This window comes from Canis lupus, chromosome 7, assembly GCF_003254725.2.
Source record: "Canis lupus dingo isolate Sandy chromosome 7, ASM325472v2, whole genome shotgun sequence".
Classification (NCBI taxonomy): Eukaryota; Metazoa; Chordata; class Mammalia; order Carnivora; family Canidae; genus Canis; species Canis lupus.
Window position 1 is genome coordinate 66,532,696 of NC_064249.1, and position 20,139 is coordinate 66,552,834.

The window sequence follows — 20,139 nt, forward strand, 5'->3', positions numbered from 1 at the left end:
AAGCCAAAGGCAAACACTTGACCTACTGAGCCACCCAGGTGCCCCTTGACTCTGCCTTAATAATATCCCCAATATAACCACCTCTCACTCTCTGCCTTCTTACCACCTTCTTCTGAAACTGCTGGACAATTGCAATGGCCTTCTAGTTTCCACTCACTTGCTCTGCCCATGCCCCCTGCCTCCATTTGTACTGGCATACCTTGGAGATATTGCAGGTTCGGTTCCAGACCACAGCAATAAAGAAAATATTGCCATAAAACCAGTCAAATAATTTTTTTTGTTCCCCAGTATATATGAAAGTTACATTTACACTATATTGTAATCTATTAAGTGTGCAACAGCATTATGTCTAAAAAAGTAAATATCTTAATTTTAAAATGTCTTATTGCTAAAAATGCCAAGCATCATTATGCTGAGTGAAGTAAGTCAATCGGAGAAGGACAAACATTATATGTTCTCATTCATTTGGGGAATATAAATAATAGTGAAAGGGAATAGAAGGGAAGGGAGAAGAAATGTGTCGGACATATCAGAAAGGGAGACAGAACATAAAGACTCCTAACTCTGGGAAATGAACTAGGGGTGGTGGAAGGGGAGGAGGGCGGGGGGTGGGGGTGAATGGGTGACGGGCACTGAGAGGGGCACTTGACAGGATGAGCACTGGGTGTTATTCTGTATGTTGGCAAATTGAACACCAATAAAAAATTAATTTATTAAAAAAAAGAACTTTCAGCCAGTCAATATTTTTGCTGGTAGAGAGTTTTGCCTCCATGTTGATGGCTGCTGAATAACAAGAGTGGTGGTTTCTGAAGGTTGGGGTGGATGTGGCAATTTCTTAAAATAAGACAATAGTGAAGTTTGCTGGATTGAGTGAATATTCCTTTCATGACCAATGTCTCTGTAGCATGTGATACTGTTTGGTAGCATTTTGCCCACAGTAGAACTTCTTTCAAAATTGGAGTCAGTCTTCTCAAACCCTGTTATTGCTTTATCAACTAACTTTCTGGAATATTCTAAATTCTTTGTTGTCATTTCAATAATCTTCACAGCATCTTAACCAAGAGTAGTTTCGATCTCAAGAAATTCTTTACTCATCCACTAGAAGCAACTCATCTGTGAAAGTTTTATCATGAGATTATACCAATTCAGTCATATCTTCAGGCTCTACTTCTAATTCTAGTTCTCTTGCTATTTCCATTACATCTTGCAGGGACTTCCTCCATTGAAGTCTTGCACACCCGTAAGTTATCTATGAGGGTTGGAATCAACTTCTTCCAAGCTCCTGGTAATGTTGATATTTTGACCTCTTCCCATGAGTCATGAATGTTCTTAATGGCATCTAGGATGGTGAATCCTTTCCAGAAGATTTCCATGGACTTTGCCCAGATCCATCAGAGGAACCACTCTCTAAGGAAGCTATAGCCTTATGAGATGTATTTCTTCAATAATAAGGTTGAAAGTCAAAATTACCCCTTGATCCATGAGCTGCAGAATGGATGTTATGTTAGCAGGCATTAAAACCACATTCACTTTTCAGGTAAAAAATCAAATGTGAATTCAAAAAAAAAAAAAACCACATTCACCCCATTGTACATCGCCATCAGAGCTCTTGGGTGATCAGGTGCATTGTCAATGAGCAGTAATACTCAGAAAGGAATCTTTTTTCTTCTCAGCAGTAGGTCTCAACAGCAGCCTTAAAATGGCCACTAAACCATTTTATAAGCAGATGTGCTGTCATCTAGGCTTTGTTGTTCCATTTATAGAGCACAGACAGAGTAGATTGAGCATAATTCTTAAGGGCCCTAGGATTTTCAGATGGCAAAGGAGCAGTGGCTTCAACTTAAAGTCACCAGCTGCATTAGCCCCTAAAAAGAGGGCCAGCCTATCCTCTGGAGCTTTGAAGCCAGGCATTGACTTCTCCTCTCTAGCTGTGAAAGGCCAAGATGGCATTTTCTTCCAACAGAAGGCTGTTTCGTCTACATTAAAAATCCATTGTTCAGTGTAGGCACCTTTGTTAATGACCTTAGCTAGAGTTTCTGGATCACTTGCTGCAGCTTCTCCATCAGCACTTGCTGCTCCACTTTGTACTTTGATATCATGGCGATGGCTTCTTTCCTCAAACCTCATGACCCACCCTCTGCCAGCTTCAGACTTTTCTCCTGCAGCATCCTCACCTCTCTCAGCCTTCATAGAATCGAAGAGGCTTGCTCTGGATCAGGCTTTGGCTTAAGGGAATGTTGTGACTCATTTGATCTTCTATCCAGGCCACTAAAACTTTCTCCATCTCAGCCATAAGGCTGTTTTGCTTTCTTATCACCGGTGTGTTCACTGGGTTACTGCTTTTAATTCCTTCAAGAACTTTTCCTTTGCATTCACAACATGGCTTGCTATTTGGCACAAGAGGCCTAGCTTTCAGCCTATCATGGCTTTTGACATGCCTTCCTCACTAAGCTTAATCATTTCTAACTCTTCATTTCACATGAGAGACATGCGGCTCTTCATTTCACTTGAACACTTAGATGCCATATTAAGGTAATCATTAATTAGTCTAATTTCTTTTTTAAAAAATGTTTATTTACTCATTTTAGAGAGAAAGCAAGGAAGTAGAGGGAAGAGCATACATAAGGAGAGGAACAAGCAGACCACACCCCCCTGAACACAGAGCCCAATGTGGGACTGAATCCCACAACCGAGATCATGACTTGAGCTGAAACCATGAGTTGGGCACCCAACCGACTGAGCCACCTAGGAGCCTCTTAGTTGGTCTAATTTCAATGTTGTTGTGTCTCAGGATTAGGGAAGACAAGGAGAGGGAGAGAGATGGGGGAATGGCCAGTGGGTGGAGGAGTCAGAGCACAAATATTTACCAATTAAATTCTCTGTCTTTTATGGGTACAGTTTGTGACATTCCAAAACAATTACAATAGTAATATCAAAGATCACAGATCACCATAACAAGTACAATAATGAGACCATTTGAAATATTATGAGAATTACCAAAATGTGACACAGAAGCATGAAGTAAACAAATGTTGTTGGAAAAATTATGCTGATAGATTTGCTTTATGCAAAGTTGTCACAAACCTTCAATCTGTTAAGAATGCAGTATCTGCAAAGCTCAATAAAGTGAAGCTCAATAAAATAAGGTATACCTGTCCTCTGAAAAGCATTCAAAGGGATCACCTTTTAAAATTTGAGACAGAGGCATCTGAGTGGCTCAATTGGTTGAGCAGCTGACTCTTGATTTTGACTCAGGACATGATTTCAGGGTCATGAATTTAAGCCCCACATTGGGCTCTGTGTTCAGAAGGGAGTCTGCTTGAGATCCTCTTTCTCTCGTTCTCTCTCTGTCTGTGCCTCCACCCCTGCCTCTCAAATAAATAAAATCTTCAAAAAACACTCTTTCTTTAAAAAATTAAATAAAAATAAAAATCGTAAAATGTATAAAAAGAGACTGCCCCCCAACAAAAAAAGCTAAGAGAAATTTACTAAATTTTTTTTTTTTTTGAGAGAGAGCATATGTGTATACAAGTGAGCAGGGGAAGAGGTAGAAGGAGAGATAGAGAGGATATCAAGCAGATCCCTGCTGTGTTTGATCTCACAACCCCAAGACCAGGACCTGAGCTGAAACCAAGAGTAGGATGCCTAAACAACCGAGCCACCCAAGCTCCCCAATTTATTAAATTATTAATAGGAGCAATGTTTGAATAGCATCATCCAGATAATTTTTACCTTTCTTTTTTATACTTTTTGTAAGTATAAATGTTTAATGAGCATGTTATCCAAAAGAAGAAAGGTAACTTTTTTTTTAAGTAAAAAAAAAAAATGCATAGTAAGTTGCACTTGATAATCCTATAGTAAAATTAGCAGGATTTGCAGGAGAAAATGTGAATTGACAGAGGAAGGCAAATCAAATAGAGAATTGGCCTTGAAACTGCCTCCGTGTTTTGGTAAATATTACTTAAATTACTTATGAGACTACTCCTTTTATTAAAAAGTCTCTGCTATTATAATATGCCTATTTTCACTTTTCCTTGATGATCAAAAAGGCCATTTCTAGTGGAGCTCTTTCACACCCTTCTAGAGCTTACTTCTTAAAGCTGATCCATATCCTTGGAGCCCATCATAACAATTATTCACTATATTCACTTTGTGTGTTAGTGGAGACCTCTCAGTCATGTGGAGTTGAATATTTGGTAAATGCATCTCGGAGCTTTTTGTAAGAATATTTCTGGAATTCTGGCTCCCTACTGTTAAAATAAATAAATTCTCTACACCAGCATGTCAGAAGGGAGCTGGGCTTTGGAGCTAAGGTCAAGGGTAGGGTCAATCAGCAGGAGTCTTACAAAATCTCAGAGGGTATGACATCCCAATGCAGGGTAAGTTTTTTCTAATGTAAAAGTGAGTGTTTGCAGATTCTTGGGAAAAAAAAAAAAACAGGTAACTTGGCAACTTCTTTCTTCCAATCTCTAAAAAAAAAATCTCTCCAGCAGTTATCAGATTGAAAGTCATAAATAAAGCTCCATGTCTTACATAATAAAAAAAAAGTAGATTTTCTTAGATTTAACTATTGCTTTAATCAGGTAATTTTCTACCATATATCAAACAGAGCCCATTTAATGGAAAAACTTAAGAACAAAACTAGTCTATAAGTCTCTATCCTTAGAGAAAACACTAGAGAATCAAGAAACTATAAAATTAATACCCAAAACAATTCTTGAGCTTCAATTATGTATCTGGCACCATTTCCATGTTCTAGTATAATACAGATTTACCCGTAACTGCAATTTGGTTTGGGTTACCTGAGGAAAAAAATTGAACATGTTTTTTTAAGTTTGCAATGCTTAAAAATCATATGGGTCTTATCAATTCAAAGTGAAATTAGGACTAGCAAAATAATTAGGTTTTATATAGATCTAAATATACATTTGATGTACAAATGTGGAATTATATGGCACTTTTAAGTCATAAAAGGCATTCTTATTTCCTGAATTCAGTTCTCAGAACACAATCTTATATGATGTTTCATGAAGAAGTTATTCAATAGTCAAATAAGTTGGGGAAATGGCATATGCTCTAACTTCATCCTGAAAACTCAAATTCAAAGAATCATGTTAAAGTCTGTAGGAAATTCTATAAGAACCCAATATAACTTTGTTTAACCTAATGTTTTTGTAATTTACATTATCATGGAGCCTCTTTTTTGTTTGTTTGTTTCTATAATATTTATTAACATTTTCTAGAATCTCTTTGAAACACTGCTCCAGGCCAATGTCCTCATTTTTATAGAAGGTGAGAGCCCAGAAATAAAGTGATTTGCTTACAGAAACAGTTCTTTATTTACTTAGACTCGTAGGTAGGTAAGCTTCATGGTATTTTTTTTAAATCAACTTCAATTATTTCTTCCTATTGAAACTTTGCTTTGAACTATTAGTGATCATAGGCAAAAACAATCTAACTTTCTGCAGCTAGACTCTTAGTGAAATATACTACACACTTCAGTCTTCTCTGACTTAAATTAGTTTATGTAAATCAAGTAATAGGCATCTGATGGAAATTAAATTATTTGGGAGGGTAAGTTATCTGTTAATCACCTAGCTATGAAAAGGTCACTATATCATCATGTAGTGGTTAGCACTCTAGACTCTGAAAATGTTACTCTAAATAACTCTTTCAAGGTTCAGCAGGGTCTCCATTACCTAACAAAGTCTTCCTTGACAACCCCCATTCACAGTGATTTTGCCCTTCTCCAATCAATATGTAATCAAATTCTGTCTTCTATTGTTACTTACATGCCCCATGTGTATATCTTATCTCCCTAAACATATTGCAGGCTCCTAGACTGCTAAAACTAATTCTTACTTTTCTTACCAGTCACTTTTGACACATCATAGATTCTCAAGAAATACTTTTGGATGCCTCACAAATGACCAGTTGGATGGAACAGGGGAAATAAGAAAGGAGCCCCACCTTCGATCTTCTACCTTCAATGCAGAATTCCTCTCTCAGCTTGTATGGCTAGCAATACCTTCTTGGCAGTCTTATCTAGGGGTCCACAGTAAGCTGGGCTGCCCTTGCTCAAGGGACACTGCTTGACCCCGTCAACATTCCAGTGGATCAGTGAGAAACTCGTCAAATCAGCAGGACAGGTACGAGTCATGCTCCAAATCTGTTGGGAGATCAGATGGGCTTACTCAATAATAAAATGGAAGCCTGATTTTATTCTACTGTTTGCCTCAGATTGATTAGGCACATGCTCCTAAAATACAAAGCAGCTGCTTTTTAACACTCAAGTTAAATTGTCTTCCTCAAAGAAAAGCTGATCCCAGAGTACAGATAGTTCTAATTATGTTTTACCCTGTTTTATGGCAAGATCTGAGAGATGCTGAAAAGGAAGAAAGGAAACTTTTCTCCCTCCCTATCACTGATGACCCAGGCTGACTTTGGTTAAGGAGTAAGCCCTGTACTAAAAAGGTTTAAACAAACCCAGTACCATAAAGTGGGATCTCTTACTGTTCCTAGGAATTCCAATTTGTGTTATATATACATCTTTGGTTGATATGGACCAATATTGTCAGATTAACTCATGGTTTTGGCCTACAAACAAATCAATGCATGTTGATTGTGCAGGTGCCATGTTTTCAGCACTGCTGTAGGCACTGTGAGGTTTGTAGAAGATGTGCAAAGATATGGTTCTTCCCCTTGAGGGATTTACAATCTAATAAGGTAAGATAAGGCTAACATTGAAAACAACTGTGAACAATACAAGGCGATATATATGATCCAGTGCTGACCTGAAGGCCTTGGACTTTAACTGTCGTAGAAATTCGGTGAAAGGGTAAGAGTCACTGGGAATTTCAGACATAAAAGAAGACTTCATGAAGAAAATGGGACAGAGGTGAACCCTACAGGAGGGACAGGACTGGAGGCAAAGAAGTTAGGCTGTCCAGTCTAGTTTCAGGTAGTATCATTTTGTTAATTCTTTGAGATACCCCAATTCTTGATTATTATAAGACAGAATATTAATAAACAAATACACTTTCAATCACTGAATTATTACTTTTTCTAAAAACTACCTTTTTTAAAAAATTAAAATTTAATAATATACTATTATCTTAGTGGTCAATTTTCCATTTCCCAGTTAGCAGAGTAAGGCCAATAATTCGGTTTATTAGTCCTAAAGTTATTAGTTATATGATATAGCTTATTAAAAAGTAAAACAGGGACACCTGTGTGGCTCAGCAGTTGAGTGCCTGCCTTCAGCTCAGGGTCAGCTTAAGGCGTGACCCCGGGATCCCGATATTAAGTCCCACATCGAGTTCCCCACGGGGAGCCTGCTTCTCCCTCTCCCTGTGTCTCTGCCTCTCTCTGTGTCTCTCATGAATAAATAAATAAAATCTTTAAAAAAAAACGTAAAATAAACTGGTCACTATGTGCTAGGATCTTTGTTGGGTGCTGAGGATAAAGTGGTGCATAAGTAATCAAAATGCCTGTCAAGTTTCAATGTGTTGGTGGAGACAGGCATATAAAGAACAACATGATTACAACTATAGTATGTGTCATCAAAGAAAAAATAGAGCTATGAAAGCACGTATCAGGGAAGTCTAATTTATTTTGGAGAAACAGTGACAAATTTCTTGAAAATTTGGTAATTTAAGCCAAGATTTAAAGTATTTAAGAGTTAGAAGTAAAGGTGATAGGAACAGAATATTCTAGGAAGAGAGAAGGCAATTAATGTGGTTAGAGGGTAGAGAGAGATAAGCCTAGACAAATAAGTCAAGCTGGGTCATGTTTATCTATCTATATTACAAACAATTTATAAATTATAGCAAGTTGAAATATTCAGTACTGATGGCATTTTATTTTACTCTTATCACAAACTATGATGAGAATTAAGTTGCTCTTTGGTAGAAACAATTTGAAGAGATAAACATAAAGCAAGAATGCCTTGTTATTTCATACATGTTGCCTTCTGTTCAGTATGTATCTACAAGATACAAATGGAACTTTAAAATTCTAGTTAAAGTGATTACCTCTAAAATTACAAAATAGATTAAGAAAAATCAGACCCCTAGGAGGCAACATAATGAAGCAGTTAAGTACATGGAATTTGAAACTAACCTTTCTGAGTTTGAATTCCAGCTCTTCTACTTACTCATTCTATGACATTAGGCAAATTGAACTCAATTTTCCTGCCTTTAAAATGGGGGTGGATTACACTAAAACATAAGTAACCAAAAAACAAAACAAAACAAAACAAAACAAAACAAAAAACCAAAACAAAAACAAAAACAAACAAACAAAACACAAGTAAATAAATTGGAATTCATCAAAATTAAAAACTTCCATGTTTCGGGCAGCCCTGGTGGCTTAGCGGTTTAGCGTTGCCTTTGGCCCAGGATGTGATCCTGAAGACCCAGGATCAAGTCCCATGTCAGGCTCCCAGCATGGAGCCTGCTTCTCTCTCTCTCTCTCCCCTCCTCTTTCTGTGTCTCTAATAAATACAAAATCAAGTAAGTGGAAAGACAACCCACAGAATGGGGAAGATTATGTATAAATTATATATCTGATAAGGTACTTTATCTAGAATATACAAATTCTTAAAACTCAGTAATAAAAGATAAATAACCGATTGAAAAGTGGGCTGGGGGTGCCTGGGTGGCACAGTCAATTAAAGCATCCAATTCTTGGCTTTGGCTCAGATCATGATTTTGGGGTTGAGACAGGCCTGCATTGCGCTTTGGACTTAGTGTGGAGTCTGCTTGGGACTTTCTCTCCTTTCCCAACCATGTACACTCTCTGTCTGTCTGTCTCTCTCTTTCTTTCTCTAAAGTGACTAGCTAGATCTTTAAAAGGGGGGGAGGGGCTAGTGATCTGAACAGGAATTTCTCCAAAGAAGATTTACAAATAGCCAATAAGCACATGAAAAGATGTTTGACATCATTAACCATCAGAAAACTGCAAATCAAATAAGATACTACTTCATATCCATTAACATGGCTATAATTAAAAGATAAATAATAACAAATGTTGGTGAGAATGTGAAGAAATTAAAACTTTCATACACTACTGATGGGAATGTAATATGGTATAGCCACTTTGAAAAAACAAGCTGGTAATTCTTCAGAAAATTAAACATAGAGTAATAGAGATTTTTGTCTCTTTTGTTCCCAAGTTCCTGGCACACAGTTGGCTCTGAAAGATATTTATGAATGAATAAATGATCTGGAGGAAGTATAATACATAAATTTTATATATGCAGTATATATTCATAACCACCACCCTTCCAAAAAAGCATATAAGGATGGGAAATGCCAAGCAAATACTTTCTCATTCCCTCTTCCCACTCTACAGCTATAACCACTGATCCATGAGATTTTAACTAAAACAATGAAGTCCAGACAACTAGCTTCTTATTTGCAACAGTTAGAGCCATACCTGAATAGATCACCTTTTTCTCAGAAGCATCCTAGAGTTTAGAGGTTAAGGAAGTCTAGAAAGATATCTTTAGGGCCAGGGCCAGATATGTGTTCCCCCTCTATATTGCAGTTTGCTCCACAAATACCTGACTAAACCCAAACTAAAAGGCAGTTAGATAGGAGTTTATACTATAATATAAACTTAAGAATGGTCACTGCTGGCAAATAATCCCAAATTCAACATTTAGTTGTGTTCAAAAACAAAACAAAAATAATATAGTTTTAGACAGAATAGAACATTTCAAGTAAAGTCAATTTATGGACAAAAATGACAAATTCAACTCATTTATTTACTTTTGCATCCTATTAAAACTCTGCTAAGAAAACAATAAAGGGGAGCCCCTGAATGGTGCAGCTCATTAAGAGTCTGACTCTTGGTTTTGGCTCAGGTCATGATCTTGGGGTCCTGAGACTGGGCCCTGTGTTGACCCCGGCATCAGGCTCTGAGCTCAGGGAGGAGTCTGCTAAAGTTTCTCTCTGTCCCTCCCTGTGCTTCCTCTCTCTCTCAAATAAATAAATAAATAAATAAATAAATAAATAAATAAATCTTTTTAAAGAACAATAAAAAGATTTTTTTTAAATATCAGAAATCCATAGGTACAGAAAGGAGCCAGAACTGAGACAACAGGAACAAAGCTAGAAAGAGATAGCTGTATGGCAATTTTTCTAGAAGATCTAAGAAAATTAGTTTTTAAGCTGGCAGTGGGGAAGGCCTAGAAGCAACTCAAAAGACTTGAGGATTGGTGGCATCAAGTATTGCTGGAAGTTGCAGCTACAAATAGGAGGCTAAGTTGAAAATCTGTAAAGTAGTTAAATTCCTAAATCTCTTCCTCAATTCCACATAGCTAGGTGACTGTTTTCCTTCACCAGGCAAAATAAAGGAGATATATTCTTTGAAGAGGGTAAATAGAGAGTTTCAGGCCTTGGACACACAAGGCACAACTATAGGTGGGGGTATTATTTTGAAGATAGAAATAGTAAATGAACTCATAAATTTTATGCTAAATCCTATTAACCCTCTTTTCCTGTTGAGCTCACAGAATACTAGCATCCAGAAATTACCCTTTAATGAGGTAACTGGAAGAGCTTCTCTAAGGAAAATTAACCTTTTCAAGAGGAATGACCTAAAGTATTGATGGAGATGTTCCTCAAATAATTGACCTAGCCAGATCATCCTATATTGAAGCCTAACCTGTGTACTCAAAGACTCCTATCGACCTCTTAGTGCTCTTCTCTTAAATATGAACTCATAATTAAGGACTAGCAGATGTTGGAGAAAAGTCACTGACATGAAATATAAAGACCAAAACAAATAAACTAAAAAAGCAACTTGGAGAAAACAAAGCTATGCATGGAGATGAACACAAGAAAGAATTAATACCTCTAAAGAAATAAGAGAAGATATTGAATATACAAAAGAAGGAGATGATGTAAAGAGAGCTTTTGGAAACTGAAAATGTAATTGTATAAATAAAATCTAAATAGAAAAGCTGGAAAATAAAATTTTAGAAACTCTTCCAGAGTGTAGAGCAAAAAAACAGAAATGAAAAATTCAATTCTGGTAGGAAAATTAGAGGCCTGGTCTTAGAGATCCAACAAACATTTGAGTTCCAGAAAGAGAACAGAGAAAATGGAAGGAAGGAAATCATCAAAGAAATAATTCAAGAAAATTTTCTAAAAATGAAAGATACACATTTTTAATTGAAAAGGCCCAATACTATGAACAAGAATTCTCTCACCCCAAAGCATATCATTGAAAATTAGTCATAAAGAAAGGATTCTACAAGCTATTGGAGAGAAAAAAAAACAGGTTTATGCAAAGACCAAGAATCAGAAGAGATTTAAACTTCTCAACAGCAATGCTGAAATCTGAAGACAATGAAGAAATCCCTTCAAATTTTTAAAGGAAAATTGTCTCCATGTGATAATTCTAGACCCAGCTAAACTACCAATCCAAACAATCTTCCAAATGGGAGGATCAAATAAAGACATTGTCACTCAAGCAAAGTCTCAAAGATTTATCTTCCATACATTCTTTATCAGGAAACAGAAAATATACTTCATTAAAATAAAAAGATAAATCACAAACAAGCAAGATATGGAATACAAGAAACAAAGGACCTAACACAATCAAGAGGCAGGCCAACAGAATCCTGACAATGATGATGAAGAAATATCCCAAGATAATGCCTACCTGCCAAGCATGGATAGCAATTAGTCCAGTTTGGAACAAGCCAGAAAGCTCAGGAATAGCTTCTTAAGAAGAGAAAGCTGATGGAATTTTTGGTACATGTGAATGTGTTTGAAAGATTTAGATAATTAGGAAGACTTTGGCATTGAAAATATATAAAAAACAAAACAAAAGAAATTATGCAATGATTAATCCTAAAGAAACCAAGGAGTCATACAGAAAAGAAAAAGTAATCAGTTTCCTACACAGCTTGACTGTGAATATTTGCATAATATATCATATATTATATATGTATGCATGTATAATATGATCTAACAAAAATTACAATATCACTATACTAGGAGGGGGGAGATTTAGGTAAAGATGATGTGAGAAAATGGAGGACTGTGTGAAAGAGAGCTAAATCTTTGTCTTTCACAATGGAGTTCCTAAAACTGAAAAATCATAAAATAGTAGCATAACTGTATTATTTAGATAAATAAAGGTAAGTAGCAAAATTAATGGATAAGAGAAGAAGTAATGGTAGATAACTATTTTTCCTAATAAGCTTTATGAAACTATTGACTCCTTCAACTATATGCATATATGATATTGACAAAAGTAAAAGTAAACTTTATCCCAGTGCTACAAAGGGTAAAAAGTGAATAAGATTTAGTCCTTCAAATTGCTTATTGTCAAGTTGGGGGAAGAAAGATACTCAGCTATAATGTATGAGATGGTGTGAAGTGTTCCCTGAGAGGTTAAAACAGAAAACTAGGGAACCCTGAAGAGGGCAAAGGTAGAGGCCTTAGGGATAAATAGTTTTTCATAAAGGTTTCATGTTAGGTCTGAAAGGAAATGCAGAGATTTTAGCAGGTAGAGATGAGCGTGGCAAGTATCCCGGGTAAAGGGATTCTGTGAGTAAAAGTAGACAAGCAGAAAAGCTGTGCTGTTGTCCAGAAAGGAAGACACAGTCTGATTTGATGGAGTATGCTGTCTAAGCAGGATGTGCTGAGAAATTAAGCTGGGGAGGGAAATTGAGGACAGACCTTTGGATGACCTTGAATATCCCATTAAAGCTTTTGGAAAGCAATGGGAAATTGCAAGTTTTTGGAGTAGGGAATTGATATGATCTAAGCTGCAATTTAGGAAGATTATCTGGCAGCGGTACATGAGTTAGATTGGAAAGAGAAAAAAAGAAGACAAGGAAATAAGAAGGAACCCAATTCAACAACCCAGGGCAGTGGTTTAAGGATCTGAACTTCAACAGGTTGGTGAAAATGGAAAGGCAAGGATGAATAGGAGATATTTCAGAGACAACAATCAAACCTGCTCTTAAAAATTTACTAATTTGCTTTTGCTTTTCTTCTGTTGGAAATTCTTCACAAGCACTATGGTTTTAACTGGCTGATATAGGGAGACTGGAAGCCAAGTAAATCATTTTGATTTGTACCTTATATATTTTTAAAAAGCCAACTAGTTAATAAGCCTTAGAACGTTCTGATCTTGGTACAAATGCCTGATCTGCTCATGTTTTCTAACATTATATTTCATTTCCATTGGTTTTTTAAATGTGTAGTTGCTATATATCATTGACTACAGACTTTAAAAAGAATTTAATTACGCTTTACTGTTCATCATCTCATCATCCTTGTGAACCAAAGTTATTTTTTAATATAAATAAGAGACAAGCTCATAGCTAACATCATAGTCAGTAGTGAAAAGCTAAAAGCTCTTCTTCTAAATCAGGAATAAGACAAAGATGCCCACTCTTGCCACTTTTTTTCAATGTAGTATTGGAAGTCCTAGCTAGAGCAATTAGGCAAAAAAAGAAAAGAAAAGAAATAAAAGGCATTCAAATTGAAAGAAAAGAAGTAAAACCATTACTATTTACAGATTACATGGTACTATACAGAGAAAACCCTGAAGACCCCATTAAAAAAGTGTTACAACTAAAAAATAAATTCAATAAAGTTGCAGGACACAAACTCAATGCACAAAGGTCTGTTGCATTTTTATATATCAATAATGAACTACCAGAAAAAGAAATTAAGAAAATAGTCCCATTTACAAAATAATAAAATACCTAGGAATAAATTTAATCAAGGAGGTGAAATATATCCTTATAAGTGCGCAAATCTATTGTTTAACCACAATAGTGGCTACATCACTAGTAACACTGACCTCAATCTCTCCCATACTCCCAATCTACCCATCATTTACAACACTGATAAATGTTTTTCCTTAATATTCAATCACTGCTTCAAATTTATGCAGTCGTTCTTTATTTAAAAAAAAAACTTTGTTTATAGAGATGCAGAGAGAGGGGCAGAAACACAGGCAGAGGGAGAAGCAGGCTCCACGCAGAGCACTCGATGTGGGACTCGATCCAGGGTCTCCAGGATCACGTCCTTGACTGCAGGCGGTGCTAAACCGCTGCACCACCAGGGCTACCCTGCCGTTGTTCTTTAATGTCTGCCCTAAAAAAACTAGAAATTGTCTGCTTGACATTCAAGGCCTCCAAGACCTGGTCCCGTTCACTTCTGCAGTTTTACTTTTAATGACCTCTAACACTACACCTCCACTCCAACGTAGCTGATCTCTTCATTATACCCTACTCTCAACATGCATATTTGCATTTCAGTGTTTTGCTTTCAGGCTTTTCCTAGCTGGGATTCCTTCCCTGGACATTTTCCCTTATTTAAATTCCTACCTGCCGGGGACTCCCTGGGTGGCTCAGCAGTTTGGCCCCTGCCTTTGACCCAGGGCGTGATCCTGGAGTCCCGGGATCGGGTCCCGCGGCAGGCTCCCCGCGTGGAGCCTGCTTCTCCCTCTGCCTGTCTCTCTGCCTCTCTCTCTCTCTCTCTATCATGAATAAATAAACAAATCTTTAAAAAATAAATAAATAAATTCCTACCTGCCCTCTAAGATTAAGATTCTACTTTCTCCATTCTCTTCTCTCCCAGCCAGATACATCAGAGAAAGTTGGATCTTTGCATTTGCTAAAGTTTTGGAGATTGCGTCATATAACTTGGCATTTAATAATCTGCTTCATTTTTGTGACTCCTTTCCAAGCAGTCTACCATTTTCTGGAGAACAGGTTAATTCTATCATGTACTTCTGATCCCCTCTACCTTTATTCTCTGCATTAGTTATAATTATTTTGGCTGCAAAAGACAGAACCCCAATTGAAATTAGCTAACTTGCACTGTTGGGGATTTACCCCAAAGATACAGATGCAGTGAAACGCCAGGACACCTGCACCCCGATGTTTCTAGCAGCAATGGCCACAATAGCCAAACTGTGGAAGGAGCCTCGGTGTCCAACGAAAGATGAATGGATAAAGAGGATGTGGTTTATGTATACAATGGAATATTACTCAGCTATTAGAAATGACAAATACCCACCATTTGCTTCAACGTGGATGGAACTGGAGGGTATTATGCTGAGTGAAGTAAATCAGTCGGAGAAGGACAAACATTATATGTTCTCATTCATTTGGGGAATATAAATAATAGTGAAAGGGAATATAAGGGAAGGGAGAAGAAATGTGTGGGAAATATCAGAAAGGGAGACAGAACGTAAAGACTGCTAACTCTGGGAAACGAACTAGGGGTGGTAGAAGGGGAGGAGGGCGGGGGGTGGGAGTGAATGGGTGACGGGCACTGGGGGTTATTCTGTATGTTAGTAAATTGAACACCAATAAAAAATAAATTAAAAAAAAAACAATTGGCATGAGACCATAAAAAAAAAATAAATAAATGTATATCCTGATTAATCAATCAGAAAAATAAATAAATAAAAGAATTATGGACAAGACTCAAATTCTAAAAAAAAAAAAAAAGAAATTAGCTAACAAAAAAGAGATTATTTTGCCTAATGTAAATAAAGAATCTATGGGTAGAGTAGGATTTAGAAGCACATTTGAACCTGGGTGTTTGAATAACATCACCACGAATAGGTCTCTCACCGTCTCTTGATCCTGCTTTCCTCTGAGAGAATGAATCCAGGCAGATTCTTCACATGTATTAACACAAATGGCCAGTATAAACTTGGAACTTACATCTGAACAGCTTGGTAAACTCAGCAGAAAGAATGCATATTATTCTCCATCATTCTAGAAAAAAACCCAAGGTTGACTCTCATTGGAGAGAGTCACATATTCACCACTGAATCAGTCATAGCACCTCTTATTAATTAAGTCTGGGTCACATGATCAAGCCTTGACCTGGGGAGATGGTCTCCTGTGGATGAAGACTACACCCACTGAGAATGGCACTGGGATGCTTTTCCAATAGGAAAATCCAGACATCGTTACCTGAAGAAGGGGAAATGATTCAGAGCAGGCAAAAAAATAGCCTGTGTCTGCCATACCCGTCCATCTCCCAGGTCACTTATATCATTATAAAAATCTCTTTCAAATACTCAAATAAGATCAACTTTCTTGAGCTGCCAAATTGTATTTTATTTTTGAAGCACTGTGGTAAAGATGCAGATGGGCAAAATGTGGCATCCAGAAGGGTGGAAAGTCGTCTCTTTGTAAACATTGGAAGTCAAGGCAGCCTAATGTGGTAAAGTAGTATCACCAAATGAATCCTCTTCCGTCTTTGATTACGGTGGATTTGAAAGGGGCTGTTACTGCACTATAAAGCATCTCAATTAGGGATGCCTGGGTGGCTCAGTGGTTGAGCATCTGCCTACAGCTCAGAGCATGATCCTGGAGTCCTGGGATCAAGTCCCACATCGGGGTCCCTGCATGGAGTCTGCTTCTCCTTCTGCCTATGTTAGTCTCTCTCTCTTTCTCTGTGTCTCTCATGAATAAATAAAATCTTTTTTTTAAAAAAAGCATCTTAATTAAATCGAACATCTTGTACTTGTTTTCTATGCTCTGTTAGACACTGATCAGCTTCAATAATACAGCCATTCATATGGCAGAGAATTCCAAATAGAAAACAAATTTAGTGGTAAGTCACAATGACTTAGTTATAAAAACTGACAATAATTTAGATTGAATGTTTAACAGAAGCAAACACTATTTTATTTCTGTTCTCTTCGGATGTTACCAGAACCCCTGTCCCCACTATCTCCTCAGGAAATTAGCAGAAATAAGATACGGTTTTAAAAGAGTATATAAACAAATAGTAATGAAATGTTTTTGCAGAACCTGAGTTTGGGAAGGGGAACAGTGAAATAAAGGTTTTGGGAAGGGGAGGAGGATTCTTGAGCCATCCATATCAAAGAGAAACCAATACTTTAAGCCCAGAGCCTGGAATTCTCTTGGGACTCTATACAGACCAGCATCTGCCACCGTAATTACAAAAGGTGTCATCTGACCGAACTCAAGCTATAATGTTAGACTAGTGGTGTGAAACAAAACAAAATTTTACTTTCTTAACATCCTTTAAATAGGTGTTACTTCCCTTAATAGCACTGCTGTGTTTGGTGGGAGGAAGAAGGGAAACCTAAATCCTCATTCAATAGCTTTAATAATGTTCCAACTATTATTTTTAAGCCGGTATGTTTTTTCCTCTAATGTCCTCTAACTTCTTCAAGGCCTATCATTTTGCAAGGATTTTTTTTCCCTTCTTACTTAGATGGAGTATTTTTTATTTCACTGTTATTAGAAACACCAAATAGTTATTAGAAGGTCTTTAGATCTTGCCTATAGAATGCGTGATTTAAAATTCTAAATTTAAGTTGTCTTACAATCAGGACAAAATTAATTTCCCTTTAATTTGTGTGGTGCTTAATTTCCAAATGTTTCATTTTGGTTGAGACTGAATATTACAGCCAATATAATGGGGAAGAAAAGATAAATTTGGTGATCAATCCTAAATTTAATCTAAACATTTTCCCTGGGGATAAAATAAGGGATAAAAAACTAAGTTATACATTTCCATAATTCTGGCCACAATTTAAATGGACAATATTTCAGTCTCCAGTGAAACTTTAATCTAATAACCAATATTTCTTAAATAAATAAATCAAGCCTCCTGGAAAATAACGGAACTTAATAGGAAAGCCCTTCAAATAAAATAATGAATTAACTATTGCTAATCACATATCTGTATGGTAATAGCTGCAGTTGTAAACTGACGTGGTCATCCATTGGTACAGCACCTTATGGGCCTAACACATGGTCCCCTTATCTCATATGCACTCATCTGTCCTTTGGCATTTAGTCATGTTGTGGTCGTGAGGTGCTACTTGTAGCCTAAATTTCATAGTTTTCCCTGAGAGTTTGAGTAGAGGACTAATGGCACTCGAGGCTTGTCCGGCTCTTAGAGATCTAGACTCTTCTATTTCACACTATAAAAATAAAACTTTTACCAGATTGCAGCTCTTATATCAATTATTACAGACACAGAATGTAAACAGTGGGTATGGACTTTTTTTTTACTACCAGAAATGGTACTTAATTTCTCAGAGTAATTTTGAGAAATGCTTTGTATGTTTCGTTTGTGTTATTTTAAAAGGCAATCTAGTGAGTATTTTCTGAACTTGTCCACATATGTCCTCCATGTTTCTTTGCATGTTTCTTCTTAAACTAGCAGCTTATTAATGGACAGAAAATGCCAAAAATTCAAAATCTCTCAAACACTTGAGGCTTGTAAGATTTTTATGAGATTATCTACTTGAAAATATTTTGGGGAAAAAGCATTAAAAAAATAGGTTAAAAACAAACAAACAAACAGGGGCACCTGGGTGGCTCTGTGGTTGAGCGTCTGCCTTCAGCTCAGGTCATGATCCCAGAGTCCAGGATCCAGTCCCACATCCAGCTCCCCACGGGGAGCCTGCTTCTCCCTCTGCCTGTGTCTCTGTCTCTCTCTCTCTCTCTGTCTCTCATGAATAAATAAATAAAATCTTTTAAAAGACATACATACATACATACATACTTTGAGCCTGGAAAAAACTGGGTTAGTACCTCTACTATAACATCCTGGCTCTGTGAATTTAGGTAGGTACTTAACATTACTGATTCAGTTCTCTCAATTGTAAAACAGGATCATAATACCTTCCTTACAGAGTTGATATAAAGACTAAATAAATTAAATGAGAAACCACAGAAAGTGCCCAATTTAGCAACTGACATAGAGGGTATGTTCAAAAAATGGTAAACAATATAATGAAAAGCATACTAAGATAGGGAGGAAGTATCTAAGGCGGGACTCCTATTTATAATGTAGGCTACCATACTTTGGACAGTTGTTCTCTATATCCTCAATCCAATGTTGGGGGAAAAATTTTGGAATAAGAATAAAAGGGTTTTTTTTTTCTTTTTAGTTTTACACAAATATTGGAAAACGAATTAATTTAAATTTGGAAACAAAATCCTCTATGCATTAATCATGATGCTTAAATATTCTTTTCAGATAGTTATATATGCATTTAATGTTCCTTCTTTGTGCTAAACAGAGAATGAAGGAGGATATTGAATGAAAGAACATGGTGAAAAATAACTAGAATCAGAAGACCCTGAGAGACAAAAGAAAATTGAAGATGATAGAGACACTTCATTCCAATCCTTTCAAATATGATTCTCAGTCTCTCTGTTAGATCAGGCAATGAAATAACAAATGTTATTTATTTCCAAGCTGAAGGTTGACCTGCTAAATAAGGCTAAAAAAATTTCCAGGAAATTTAATAGATTGGCCTGTCCTATAATGTACTTGGTAAATTTTATGGGAGAAATTACCCCTCTTTAAGGAAAGGAATAAAATGTTGCTGTTTCTATCTCAATCACTGTAATGCAGAGGGTTGTTAGATGTTCTCCAACAAAATAAATTGCAAAGAGGCTAAACTGTTTGATTAAAATAAAATGAAATTTTCAATTATTTGCAGAAGGTGCATTCACAGTATAACAAAAAGTATTATTGCCATAAGAGAAATACTTTCAAGGCTCAGTGTTCTTTCAGTAGTACAAATAACCGATTTTGGCAGTTCTGATCATTTAGAATCCAACAAAGAGAACATTGTCAGTAACATCTGCTGTAATAGAAAGACAGCAACATCAAATTCATTTTCCTTGAAACACTGATTTGGATGGCTATGTGATTTTCCTAGGATCACAGTGTGTCATGGTTCTTTTCGGCATGTGAACTTTTTTAGATTTGCTCAAATTTGTACAAAGTTTTTACCTGAGGTAAAAGAGCCCTTCTTAAGGGCTCTAGGTAGAATATATTTAAAATGGAGTCGGTCTTTCAGCCCTCACAGAATTGAGGGCTCGTAGTGGCTTAACAGCTTGGGCAAAGAAAGCAGAAAGGAAGCTGCCTGTTGGTGACAGCCAGGGGCTTGAACCACAGTGGTGGCAGAGGAGATGGAGATACGTTTTGGTGGCAGAACCAATAGACTTTGTTAATGATTTGCATATAGAAGAGGGGAGAAAAGGAAAAATCAAGAATGACCACCAAATTTTAGGTTGGAATAATTAGATGGAACTGGAGCCATTTACAAAGCTGATAAACTGGGAGATTGGTTTGAAAAGAAAAT

At 36.7% G+C, this 20,139-nt stretch overlaps 1 pseudogene; it reads right to left on the reverse strand.

Moving 5' to 3' along the window:
* Positions 1 to 729: 729 nt before the first annotated feature.
* LOC112648192 (tigger transposable element-derived protein 1-like) lies at positions 730 to 2,526 on the reverse strand (annotated as a pseudogene).
* Between the last annotated feature and the right edge of the window lie 17,613 nt (positions 2,527 to 20,139).